Source organism: Pecten maximus, chromosome 1 (genome assembly GCF_902652985.1).
Source record: "Pecten maximus chromosome 1, xPecMax1.1, whole genome shotgun sequence".
NCBI lineage: Eukaryota > Metazoa > Mollusca > Bivalvia > Pectinida > Pectinidae > Pecten > Pecten maximus.
The window spans coordinates 9,081,643-9,096,349 of NC_047015.1; positions in this window are offsets into that span (position 1 = coordinate 9,081,643).

Consider the following 14,707-nt stretch of genomic DNA (forward strand, 5'->3'; position numbering starts at 1 on the left):
TACTGACCTTCCTTACCAAAAGTGCTTGCATGGGATTGTATTTCAGGCCCGAAGATCAAAGGTCAAGTTATCTCTTGAAAATTAGTTTCCCTACCATAACTCAAGTTTTCTTGGGTTGATCTGTTTTGTATATAGATGGTCACTGTCATATATGTGCATTATCTGTCTGGAATTCAAAATGTTTCATTACCTTCAAACACGTGTATCCACACAAAAGCTACTGCCTCAAACAGACTAAGTCATGCCCCTCTCCCCTACCCACACAAAAGCTGTCCCATCCAACAGACTAAGTAATGCCGCTCTCCCCTACCCACACAAAAGCTGTCCCATCCAACAGACTAAGTAATGCCCCCTCCCAAACCCACTCAAATGCTACCCCTCCAAAGACTTAGACATGCCCCCTCCCCTACCCACACAACATCTATCCCCTCCAAAGACTTAGTCATGCCCCCTCCCCTACCCACACAACATCTATCCCCTCCAAAGACTTAGTCATGCCCCCTCCCCTACCCACACAACATCTATCCCCTCCAAAGACTTAGTCATGCCCCCTCCCCCTACCCAAACAACATCTATCCCCTCCAACAGACTAAGTCATGCCCCCTTCCCTACCCACAAAAAAGCTACCCCCTACGAGAGAATTATTCCTCATGTATGTTTTCTTGTGGGATTCTATGTACAATATGCAATCAAATCATGAAATGGACAGCCATGACTTGTGATACCTTGTCAATTTTAGGAGGAAATCGAGAATCTCATCCATCAACATGCGATTTCTTTTTCTTTTTATTTGTTTTCTTGTAAGAACAGGGTGATTATCCAGCAACCTTTAAGGAACAAGCTAATTACATACCAGTAACCATGTGAGAACAGCTTGATTACACACAAGTAACCATGTGAGAACAGGGTAATTACATACCAGTAACTATGTGAGAACAGGGTAATAACATACCAGTAACCATGTGAGAACAAGGTGATTACACACCAGTAACCAGGTGAGAACAGGGTAATTACATACCAGTAACCGTGTGAGAACAGGGTAATTACATACCAGTAACCAGGTGAGAACAGGATAATTGCATACCAGTAACCATGTGAGAACAGCGTAATAACATACCAGTAACCATGTGAGAACAAGGTGATTACATACCAGTAACCATGTGAGAACAGGGTAATTACATACCAGTAACCATGTGAGAACAGCGTAATTACATACCAGTAACCATGTGAGAACAGGGTAATTACATACCAGTAACCATGTGAGAACAGGGTGATTACATACCATTAACCATGTGAGAACAGCGTAATTACATACCAGTCACCATGTGAGAACAGGGTGATTACATACCATTAACCATGTGAGAACAGGGTAATCACATACCAGTAACCATGTGGGAACAGGGTGATTACATACCAGTAACCATGTGAGAACAGGGTAATAACATACCAGTAACCATGTGAGAACAGCGTAATCACATACAAGTAACCATGTGAGAACAGGGTGATTACATACCAGTAACCATGTGAGAACAGGGTGATTACATTCCAGTAACCATGTGAGAACAGGATAATTACATACCAGTAACCATGTGAGAACAGGGTGATTACATACCAGTAACCATGTGAGAACAAGGTAATTACATACCAGTAACCATGTGAGAACAGGGTGATTACATACCGGTAACCATGTGAGAACAGGGTAATAACATACCAGTAACCATGTGAGAACAGGGTGATTACATACCAGTAACCATGTGAGAACAGGGTGATTACATACCAGTAACCATGTGAGAACAGGGTGATTACATACCAGTAACCATGTGAGAACAGGGTGATTACATACCAGTAACCATGTGAGAACAGGGTGATTACATACCAGTAACCATGTGAGAACAAGGTAATTACATATCACTAACCATGTGAGAACAGCGTAATCACACATTATTAATCATGTGAGAACAAGGTTATTACATGATAGTAACTATGTGAGAACAAGGTGATTACATACCAGTAACCATGTGAGAACAGGGTGATTACATACCAGTAACCATGTGAGAACAAGGTAATTACATATCACTAACCATGTGAGAACAGCGTAATCACACATTATTAATCATGTGAGAACAAGGTTATTACATGATAGTAACTATGTGAGAACAAGGTGATTACATACCAGTAACCATGTGAGAACAGCTTGATTACATACAAGTAACCATGTGAGAACAAGGTGATTACATACTAGTAACCATGTGAGAACAGGGTAATTACATACCAGTAACCATGTGAGAACAGGGTAATCACATACCAGTAACCATGTGAGAACAGGGTAATCACATACCAGTAACAATGTGAGCACAGGGTAATTACATACCAGTAACCATGTGAGAACGATAATTAAATACCAGTAACCATGTGAGAACAGGGTAATTACATACCAGTAACCATGTGAGAACAGGGTAATCACATACCAGTAACCATGTGAGAACAGGGTAATCACATACCAGTAACCATGTGAGAACAGGGTAATTACATACCAGTAACCATGTGAGAACAGGGTGATTACATACAAGTAACCATGTGAGAACATGGTAATTACATACCAGTAACCATGTGAGAACGATAATTAAATACCAGTAACCATGTGAGAACAGGGTAATTACATACCAGTAACCATGTGAGAACAGGGTAATCACATACCAGTAACCATGTGAGAACAGGGTAATCACATACCAGTAACCATGTGAGAACAGGGTAATTACATACCAGTAACCATGTGAGAACAGGGTGATTACATACAAGTAACCATGTGAGAACATGGTAATTACATACCAGTAACCATGTGAGAACAGGGTAATTACATACCAGTAACCATGTGAGAACGATAATTAAATACCAGTAACCATGTGAGAACAGGGTGATTACATACCAGTAACCAGGTGAGAACGATAATTAAATACCAGTAACCATGTGAGAACAGGGTGATTACATACCAGTAACCAGGTGAGAACAGGGTGATTACATGATAGTAACTATGTGAGAACAAGGTGATTACATACCAGTAACCATGTGCGAACAGGGTGATTACATACAAGTAACCATGTGAGAACGATAATTAAATACCAGTAACCATGTGAGAACAGGGTGATTACATACCAGTAACCAGGTGAGAACAGGGTGATTACATGCCAGTAACCATGTAAGAACAGGGTAATCACATACCAGTAACCATGTGAGAATGGGGTGATTACATACCAGTAACCATGTGAGAACAAGGTGATTACATATCAGTAACCATGTGAGATGGGCGTAATCACACATTATTAACCATGTGAGAACAGGGTGATTACATACCAGTAACCAGGTGAGAACAGGGTGATTACATGCCAGTAACCATGTGAGAACATGGTAATAACATGCCAGTAACCATGTGAGAACAAGGTAATCACATACCAGTAACCATGTGACAACAGGGTGATTGCAAACCAGTAATCATGTGAGAACAGGGTGATTACATACCAGTAATCATGTGAGAACAGGGTGATCACATACCAGTAACCATGTGAGAACAGGGTAATTACATACCAGTAACCATGTGAGAACAGGGTAATTACATACTAGTAACCATGTGAGAACAGGGTAATTACATACCAGTAACCATGTGAGAAAAGCGTAATAACATACCAGTAACCATGTGAGAACAGGGTAATCACACATTAGTAACCATGTGAGAACAAGGTGATTACATACCAGTAACCATGTGAGAACAAGGTAATTACATACCAGTAACCATGTGAGAATAAGGTTATTACATACCAGTGACCATGTGAGAACAAGGTGATTACATACCAGTAATCATGTGAGAACAGGGTAATCACACATTAGTAACCATGTGAGAACAAGGTAATTACATACCAGTAACCATGTGAGAACAGGGTAATTACATACCAGTAACCATGTGAGAACAGGGTGATTACATACCAGTAACCATGTGAGAACAAGGTGATTACATACAAGTAACCATGTGAGAACAGGGTAATCACACATTAGTAACCATGTGAGAACAAGGTAATTACATACCAGTAACCATGTGAGAACAGGGTAATTACATACCAGTAACCATGTGAGAATAAGGTTATTACATACCAGTGACCATGTGAGAACAAGGTGATTACATACCAGTAATCATGTGAGAACAGGGTAATCACACATTAGTAACCATGTGAGAACAAGGTAATTACATACCAGTAACCATGTGAGAACAGGGTAATTACATACCGGTAACCATGTGAGAATAAGGTGATTACATACAAGTAATCATGTGAGAACAGCTTGATTACATACAAGTAACCATGTGAGAACAGGATGATTTCATACCAGTTACCATGTGAGAACAGCTTGATTCTATACAAGTAACAATGTGAGAACAGGGTAATCACACACCAGTAACCGTGTGAGAACGGTAATTACATACCAGTAACCATGTGAGAACGGTAATTACACACCAGTAACCATGTGAGAACAGGGTGATTACATACCAGTAACAATGTGAGCACAGGGTAATTACATACTAGTAACCATGTGAGAACAGGGTAATTACATACTAGTAACCATGTGAGAACAGGGTAATTACATACTAGTAACCGTGTGAGAACAGGGTAATTACATACAAGTAACCATGTGATAACAAGTTGATTACACAACATTAACCATATGAGAACAGGATGATAAGACACCGGTAACCACGTAAGAATACAATGATTACATAATAGTAAATGTGAAAACGGAATAGTTACACACCAGTTACCATATATCTTAAAAATCAGTGTTATCCAGCAGGTCCGTGCTGGGGTATAGTGTGATGAGAACCGGTCGATTATCCAATAATCTTGTCCTCCATTGTTATAATTAATTATTTACACCTATAATCATCATATAAACTTCATTCCCAGTTGGTGTGTCCCAAGTGTGACAATGTGACACAAGGGTAACATCTCTTGGGCTACTTTAAGGCCAACGTCATTGTTCAAGGTCAAAAGCCAAATATGACAAAATATGTGAATCACCATAGTGATTAATGCGACTCCCTGTCAACTCATTTTATCGAAAATATGAGTGACTTCTCCCGCACCAATTAGCGTGGTGTCGTGACAGTATTGTTACCTTGGGGGTAGTCGACCAAGATTGTTCAAATGAAGGATTTATCCTGTGCCATATAGCTAAAATGCAATAACTAGGTGTAATATGAATGTCCAGAGTCGTTCCTGTGTCTCTATTAAAGTCCGTGCTTTGACCAATGTCCACACCATTGTAATTGACCGCCAGTACCTGGATATTTCGAACAAAACCGTTGCATGAGGCTAGTGTTACTTTTAGTATTTGTCTCGAAGCTGTTAAAAGTTGTTTTTTTAATTCTTTCATTCGAATGTTGATTTTAATCTTCGGACTATATGTTCACGCTCACTCTCTCAGATGTTTGTTACGCTAATGTCAATTATATTCATATATATATATATAGGTCTCTGTTTTAACTGAACGTTTTAAATGTTTCTTGTACAAGTACTCGGTTTATTTGCTCTTGAAATATACTCATACAAAACCTTGTTTTACGAATATCTCGTATCTTAAAAAAATGCAAAATAACACTACTTTGGATTCCGAGCCATGTCGGAATTAAAGGCAACGAACTTTTTGACCGCCACGCAAAACTTGCTCTAAATCTGCAACAAACAAATATTAAAATACCATATACAGATTTCAAACCTGTAATTAGTTCTGCCATTCAGAGTAAATGGCGCAACAAACTTTTTAAAGTACAACCAAAACTTAAAACATCAAAACCAAGTCGGAAGGATCGTAGAGAGGAAATAGTCCTTTCTCGGCTCCGTACCGGGCACACATATCCTACTCATTCGTTCCTTTTAAAACGAGAAGATCCACCAATATGTTATGCATGTGATGCTCAATTCACAGTGGAGCATTTTTTAATAGAATGTTCCGATTTCAAGCACATTCGTGATAAATAATTCGAGTCCCGGATATGAAAACCCTTTTCAGTTCCGTGGATTCGAAAACAATATTTAGCTACTTGAAAGAAATCGATCTATTTTATAGACTTTGATGTCTTTTACGTTACTGTCTTTGGCGTTCTATTTATATAACAAAGTTCACATAATCTATTCGTACATATACATATTTTACCATTTTTAACCAACTTTTTTATCATAATGATCTAAATATACAATGCGAATGCTTTTAAAAATGACAAATTTTATCTGATTTTATCTTTAAAAATAAAACATGTTAGTATATTATTTGGCCCTAAATGACCCTAGTTGTCGATGGGCCGTAAAACATAAACAAACAAACAAACAAACAAACTCTTGAAGTAAATTCTTTACTTAGTTGACCACGATGGGGTGTCCCAGAGACCTATATATAGGTCTCTGGTTTGACCAGGTGTATTGTAGTCTACCTGCGAATTATATACGTTTCTGTCTAGATTATCGTTTGCATAAAAATTTACATTTACGTTTAATATTACATCAATTATATCTTCGTGATTTGGTGAAACATAGGTAATCATTTCACTACACCTCGCCAAGCACTTAAAATATGGCGGGAAAATAAATTATACCTGGGTCTTTCGGAACTTCTCGCTGTTTTCCTGAAAGATGAGCACCTACGGTAGCTTGTTACAGCAGTTCAGTTCAACATCGATCGACGAGCGATTTGTTTGTGTTGTGAACAGCACGTGTTGGTGTTGAGACTGATAGGCTGGCTTGTAATTCTAAAGGGACATGAGGGTAAGTGATCGTAATCCGAACTTCTGTTAACAGGTGAGGACCCATCTCAATGTACAGGATGACGTTTCTGTTTTTCTGTACAATGGCTGATGTGATATATAACAATAACTAGCTGTCTATATATATAGTATACAGGGTACCACGTACGTACATCTGCTAACATACACGGTTTACTTGTTGTCAGTTTACTAACTAAACGTTTAACAATCATCAACTTCATCAAGGCAGTGGAACCACTGGGCGGCCAACTCCCAACATTCCATAGTTAACAGGCCCAAGGTAATGTTATATAACCAACAGTTGTAGTATGCACAAGAAAATAGTTATATATACGTGTACGTTAAGTCTAAGTCACGGCATTCAAAGATCAGCACACCTACAAAATCGGGCCACACATGAAATAAGTACATCTGTAAGTCACACAGGCATTTTAATTAAGACATATATTACATTGTATATGAATATTTTCTCTCAATCAGCCTTTTGTGTTTATGTAGTGGAAATCACATCTATCATATATATTGGTGACAGGAACCAATTTAATTTGAAATCTCCTCCCCCCACCCCCAAACCAACAGTATACTGGAATCATATGCATCATGTGTCTGTCTGCCTGTTTGTCTGTATACTCGCACTTCCTACTCATCCCAGGATTATTCATTGATTTCAAACTTTGCACATGTTATTTATGACAATTAGTCATGTTTCTGTGTCACCCTGATTGTCATCGAGTTCATTCAGTTTTTACGTGAGTTATGAATGACCCTTGACATTTTTTGGCCCTTGATACCACAAAGTGAAACAGTCCTGGTGGTAATGACTAATTATCTTGGAAACAGTATTTTGTATATGTGTACACTGGATTATTGTAGGCATGGATGTAAGGCATCCTTCTGATAAACTTCAGAGGTCATGGAGTCAAAGGTCAAATGTCATGGATGCATTACAGTACTTATATCAGTAACATATAAGTAAAACAGATCTTGTTCAAATAAACTTAACCAAGTGATGTAATTTAGTAATGCCGGTAATCTAGACAACAGATGTTTTCAAAATTGTTACTATAAGAAAAAAGAGTTTTGCATGAAATGTCAAGGACACCATGATAAGGTCATGACCAATTTGCTTTGTTTTGAAACTGAAACTTTATTTTTAACAATTGTGTAACAATTAATTTAAACTTGCTGTCATATTAATTCTTGTTGGTATATACTATGGAGGAAATCAGAGTACAGACGTGTTACTCCATATCTGAACCATGCAAACACAACCAACTAATAAATGCTTAAGTGTTTCTGATTCAATTATTTGGTAAGATTGCTCAAAGTTGAAGGTCAAAGTCCATTATCGAAGGAGGCCTTAACTGCAGTTTACCAGGTAAATACTTTATGATATTATATTTGTTTATCAGTTTCCCAAAAAAATAGCAAAATGTAGGGTTTGTTTGGCTTATACAGAGTCTAAATCTGGTGAGACATGTTTTTATACACAAAAAAGTTTAGTTATGTATTAAACATATTGATTAATGCATATGTGTTATGGTATGTAGATTTATGTGGCAATCAAATATAATCATTTCTGGATCATTGTGGAATACACATAACTTGTACCCATGTCAATCAGACATGTGCTATATACATGTAGTATATACTGCATCCACATAGCTGCTGGCTAGCTTTACAATATAATCCAATTTTGTTGGAACAACAAGTGCATTTTGGTGTAAATAAAGTTGATTATGGCCTGGGGTGGGCGGGGAATAGCACGGAGATATTGAGACATGCAGCCACAACAGAAAGTGTTGCTGGTTTCTGGTATGTAATTAAGCAAAAGCCAGGGTTTAGGACTGGAGACTTTTTAGGACTGATATATGGCAAAGAAAATGGTCTGATCAAGACAGGTACACGTAAATACAGTATCCCAGGAAATGGTTGCCACTGATCGTGAGTAATGGTACAAATAAAGATGCAGATGTTACTTACATAACTAGAATTAGGTCCGATGTAGGTATACTTACATAACTAGAATTAGGTCCGATGTAGGAATACTTACATAAGTAGAATTAGGTCTGATGTAGGAATACTTACATAACTAGAATTAGGTCCGATGTAGGAATACTTACATAACTAGAATTAAGTCCGATGTAGGAATACTTACATAACTAGAATTAGGTCTGATGTAGGAATACTTACATAACTAAACTAAGGTCCGATGTAGGAATCTGGAATATACCTGTAATTACAGGCTGTGGGGTTGGGAATTTGTGCAAAGGTCCTGGGTTACCAGGTGAGAGATACAGGACCCCTGGGGTTCATGTTTTTGTGTTCTAGCCTACCTGTTCAATCAATTTGGACTACTGGGTAAAAAGTTTGAGATCAATATATGGACAGATACAGAAACATGTAAGTTATATTAGTTCCACTATGTAATGAGACACAACATCTGGTGAAAGTAGATACAGGTAAATATATGACACACTCATTCTTTATGAGATTTAACTGATAGTGAATACATGGAAACACATGATACGTAGGTATCATATCAAGTAGAAAACTTTTAAAAACTTGTTAGTAATGTGTTTCACGAACACCCCCAGGCAAGTTAATCTACCAATGCCTTGTACATGTATTTAGAATGGATTTGTAAACACATCCATCTTCACAAGTATTTTTAGAGATTGATACAAACATGTACATTGTATATTATTTGTATTGTAATAATACACTAAAATTACATGTAGATTTACCTGATTATCATTAGAGCAGTGAAGCTCTATTGTATTTACAGTAAATACAGTTTATAATTGGCAGTATGTATGATACAGGTATTGTAATTATAGGAACAACCAGTCACATACAGGACTTGAAACTAGGGATTACTGGAAAGTACTTAACTAGGGATTACTGGAAAGTACTTAACTAGGGATTACTGGGAAGTACTTAACTAGGGATTACTGGGAAGTACTTAACTAGGGATTACTGGGAAGTACTTAACTAGGGATTACTGGAAAGTACTTAACTAGGGATCAGGGCATCCAGTTGACCCTTGACTTCTTGCAATTTCAGAAGTCAAATCACAATTTCTGAACAATCTGAAGGGTCAAAACATATGTCAAATAGACATGTCCCTTCAAACTCAAGAGTCAGATCTCAATTTTGGGAGTCAAAAACATACCCTCAGGGGTCAACTGGATGCCCTGGGGATTACTGGGAAGTACTTAACTAGGGATTACTGGGAAGTGTACTTAACTAGGGATTACTGGAAAGTACTTAACTAGGGATTACTGGGAAGTGTACTTAACTAGGGATTACTGGAAAGTACTTAACTAGGGATTACCGGAAAGTACTAAACTATGGATTACTGGAAAGAACTTAACTAGGGATTACTGGAAAGAACTTAACTAGGGATTGCTGGAAAGTACTTACCTAGGGATTACTGGAAAGTACTTAACTATGGATTACTGGAAAGTACTTAACTATGGATTACTGGAAAGTACTTAACTAGGGATTACTGGAAAGTATACTTAAATAGGGATTACTGGGAAGTGTACTTAACTAGGGATTACTGGTAAGTACTTACCTAGGGATTACTGGAAAGTATACTTAACTAGGGATTACTGGAAAGTACTTAACTAGGGATTACTGGAAAGTACTTAACTAGGGATTACTGGAAAGTACTGAACTATGGATTACTGGAAAGTACTTAACTAGGGATTACTGGAAAGTACTAAACTAGGGATTACTGGAAAGTACTTAACTATGGATTACTGGAAAGTACTTAACTAGGGATTACTGGAAAGTACTTAACTAGGGATTACTGGAAAGTACTAAACTAGGGATTACTGGAAAGTACTAAACTAGGGATTACTGGAAAGTACTAAACTAGGGATTACTGGAAAGTACTTAACTAAGGATTACTGGAAAGTACTTAACTAAGGATTACTGGAAAGTACTTAACTAGGGTTTACTGGAAAGTACTTAACTAGGGATTACTGGAGAGTACGTAACTAGGGATTACTGGAAAGTACTTAACTAGGAATTACTGGGAAGTACTTAACTAGGGATTACTGGGAAGTACTTAACTAGGGTTTACTGGAAAGTACTTAACTAGGGATTACTGGGAAGTGTACTTAACTAGGGATTACTGGAAAGTACTTAACTAGGGATTACTGGAAAGTACTAAACTATGGATTACTGGAAAGAACTTAACTAGGGATTACTGGGAAGTACTTAACTCAGGATTACTGGGAAGTACTTAACTAGGGATTACTGGAAAGAACTTAACTAGGGATTGCTGGAAAGTACTTACCTAGGGATTACTGGAAAGTACTTAACTATGGATTACTGGAAAGTACTTAACTATGGATTACTGGAAAGTACTTAACTATGGATTACTGGAAAGTACTTAACTAGGGATTACTGGAAAGAATACTTAAATAGGGATTACTGGGAAGTGTACTTAACTAGGGATTACTGGTAAGTACTTACCTAGGGATTACTGGAAAGTATACTTAACTAGGGATTACTGGAAAGTACTTAACTAGGGATTACTGGAAAGTACTTAACTAGGGATTACTGGAAAGTACTGAACTATGGATTACTGGAAAGTACTTAACTAGGGATTACTGGAAAGTACTAAACTAGGGATTACTGGAAAGTACTTAACTAGGGATTACTGGAAAGTACTTAACTAGGGATTACTGGAAAGTACTAAACTAGGGATTACTGGAAAGTACTAAACTATGGATTACTGGAAAGTACTAAACTAGGGATTACTGGAAAGTACTTAACTAGGGATTACTGGAAAGTACTTAACTAGGGATTACTGGGAAGTACTTAACTAGGGATTACTGGGAAGTACTTAACTAGGGATTACTGGAAAGTACTTAACTAAGGATTTCTGGAAAGTACTAAACTAGGGTTTACTGGAAAGTACTTAACTAGGGATTACTGGAGAGTACGTAACTAGGGATTACTGGAAAGTACTTAACTAGGAATTACTGGGAAGTACTTAACTAGGGATTACTGGGAAGTACTTAACTAGGGTTTACTGGAAAGTACTTAACTAGGGATTACTGGAAAGTACTTAACTAGGGATTACTGGGAAGTACTTAACTAGGGATTACTGGGAAGTGTACTTAACTAGGGATTACTGGAAAGTACTTAACTAGGGATTACTGCGAAGTACTTAACTAGGGATTACTGGAAAGTACTTAACTAAAGGGATTACTGGGAAGTACTTAACTAGGGATTACTGGAAAGTACTTAACTAGGGATTATTGGAAAGTACTTACCTAGGGACTACTGGGAAGTACTTAACTAGGGATTACTGGAAAGTACTAAACTATGGATTACTGGAAAGTACTTAACTAGGGATTACTGGAAAGTACTTAACTAGGGATTACTGGGAAGTCCTTAACTCAGGATTACTGGGAAGTACTTAACTATGGATTACTGGAAAATACTTAACTATGGATTACTGGAAAGTATATATATACTTAACTAGGGATTACTGGAAAGTACTTAACTATGGATTACTGGAAAGTACTTAACTATGGATTACTGGAAAGTACTTAACTAGGGATTACTGGAAAGTATACTTAACTAGGGATTACTGGAAAGTACTTAACTAGGGATTACTGGAAAGTACTTAACTAGGGATTACTGGAAAATACTTAACTAGGGATTACTGGAAAGTACTTAACTAGGGATTACTGGAAAGCGCTTAAGGAACAAAATTTGATTTCATGGCAGCATCATTATGCACTGGAGAGAGTTTTCACAAGCTTCACATGTAGGTTTCTCTTGGTTCCCACATATAGATGTGCCCGTTCAATTTTGATTCTGATTGGGAAAAAAAACAATGGCCGCATGGATTTTGAGAATTGAAGATTATTTATTATCATTATTTCTTGAAAAGCGCTGAATGGATATTTCTCAAACCTCCTAGATTCTCATTAGTCTCCAGTTGTTCTAATTCAATTTCGATTTTGACCAGGAAAACAAAATGGCTGACAGACATGCAAAGAAGGGAAAAGATAGAGAGAAGATCGGTCTGACATAGGACCAATAAAAATTATTCATTTGCAGGTTCAAAGCTTAAACTTGTATCTCTTGTATGTGTTATAGCCCCATAACATAGGAAGTATATTTAAGTTAGTTTATCCTTGTAATTTACTTTTATTTGGATTAATTGAATCTTGCTTTAGTCGAGTTCATGGGGTGATGAATTGAGTTGCTATTGAGACAAATTTAATGAACTGCGACTGTGAAGCAGCTACATGTTGAATTTGTCTTAAGAGTAACTCAATTCATCACCCTTATCAACTTGACCAAAGCAAGATTCAATTGTTACATTTCAGTGCGAACATTTTTTATTATTGATAAATAATTAGTGTAGTATTTTAGGACTTGTGCAAGTCTACCAGTTACATGATAATCGGGCAGTATCTTGGGAAAATATACTTTTACACATCGCATTTATAATGAAACAATAATTAAAGCAATATGATCAAAGTAAAATATTTATCATTTTGATGGATGTAGAAATCATAATAAAAATCGTACGCCAGCTGGACGGAAGAATAACGACTAGACTGGTTGCACTGTTGTCTATATATGCCTACAAGTACGTGAAATATGGCGGTCCAGTTTGAATAAAAGCGATATATATATCGCTTTTATTCAAACTGGACCGCCATATTTCACGTATTTGTAGGCCTGATGTATGGGCCTACGTCAGTAATGTTATGGAGTTTTGTAAGATGTTGCGAGTTTTACAGATGATTAAAGGTTAATCTTTTTATTGAACATTTATTGATACTTCTTGTTCATCGATTAAACAGTTCCTTGTAACAGAGATAACTTTGATGGCCTGACAGGCCATATGATAACACAGGGACTTCACACAACTTCGCCATTCACGGTCGACACAAAACGATTCACGGTGATTGTGATGAGTATGATTGTTTGAGTAATGATTACAAGTTAATTATTATGATTGTTAAATAGGCATATAGACTTACACAGATATGTTGTCGGCAAATCCTGATAGGCACCATAATTTTGTGATCTGATGGACGGTTTGGGATGAGATTCGGATATTTTTGTAATTGTTCTGTCGAAGCTTAAGCCTATGTACATGTGTACATATCATTTTGGAAGTCCGGTGAATTCATAACTGTACAGCGTTCCTATACTTTATCATTTCTATAAGCACGAATCCATGTCAATCTGGTATTGTTCATTGATAAATGAACCACTTTGCTTTTGGTAGGTTCATCGAGTCCTATTATAGAGGAAATTGAAATATATACATTATTTGTATTGATGAACTCTTTTCTCTTTGAAATTATTACCCCACTGTATCACCCAGTCAAAAGCAATGTTATAAACAGTGACGTTATTTTTAAAATGTTTTGGGCTGTTTACATAGACTTTTAAGCCAGTGGAAATGCTTGTTTCAAGGAAGATTTTATTATATTGGTATGTGTTTAGCTGAAGACTAATCTACCACATGGTCTAACAAACGTGTAAGATAAAAGTTATATAGTAAAAAGCTGTAAAGTTGTATCACAGTTGTCATGTTAATTAGCTATAGGCCTCCTCTTCGAATGAACAGAGACATATTGTATTAGTTTTTGGTTTCTTCTTCTTTAATGATTTCTTGTCCAGGCCATCATGATATGCTGATGAAACTTCATGGATACTTGCATCACCTAAACATGATATGCATTGCGCATGCACTGCTGTTTGGTGACTGTGACCTTGGCCTCCAGGTCAAATGTCAAATAAGTGTGAATTTTATAATAATTTCTTGTCTGGGCTGTAACTTTTAAGCCATTGAAAATATTTTAACTGGCGGTAACTGGTTACATACGTGTATTGTAAGTGGCGGTAACTGGA